Here is a 409-nt window from a genome sequence, read left to right as displayed (position 1 = left end):
TACCATAATGGGCTTGATTTCCATTAGCCGAAGCTGGAATGCTAAAAAGAGCCTGGGCAAGACTGATGCAGACTGAGATCGACCATCACTGTAGCCTGTGAGACGCATGGCTTCAGGCTCGCATGTTACCCAAATATTACGTCTGCATCACCCTCATTTCATTAAAAAAAAAAAGGGGGGGGGGGGGGCGGGGAGAAAAAGGAATAGTAATTGATTCCCCCCAAATTAGGTTTTTACTTTGTAAAGACCTATATTGTTCATGTAATCAATGTGTGCAGAAGTATTGAAGATTTTCTTTTTGTTTCCTTAGGCAATGCATGAGCCAATCCATTAATCCATTTGGCTTTATGTATCAGGAAACTAATATTAGCTCAGCTCATCTATTAGGTTTTATTTGTCCCCCCCCCCA

The sequence above is a fragment of the Numida meleagris genome, chromosome 6 (genome assembly GCF_002078875.1).
Source record: "Numida meleagris isolate 19003 breed g44 Domestic line chromosome 6, NumMel1.0, whole genome shotgun sequence".
Taxonomy (NCBI): Eukaryota; Metazoa; Chordata; class Aves; order Galliformes; family Numididae; genus Numida; species Numida meleagris.
The sequence above is the reverse complement of the archived record's forward strand: the minus strand, read 5'-3'. Positions refer to the sequence as shown.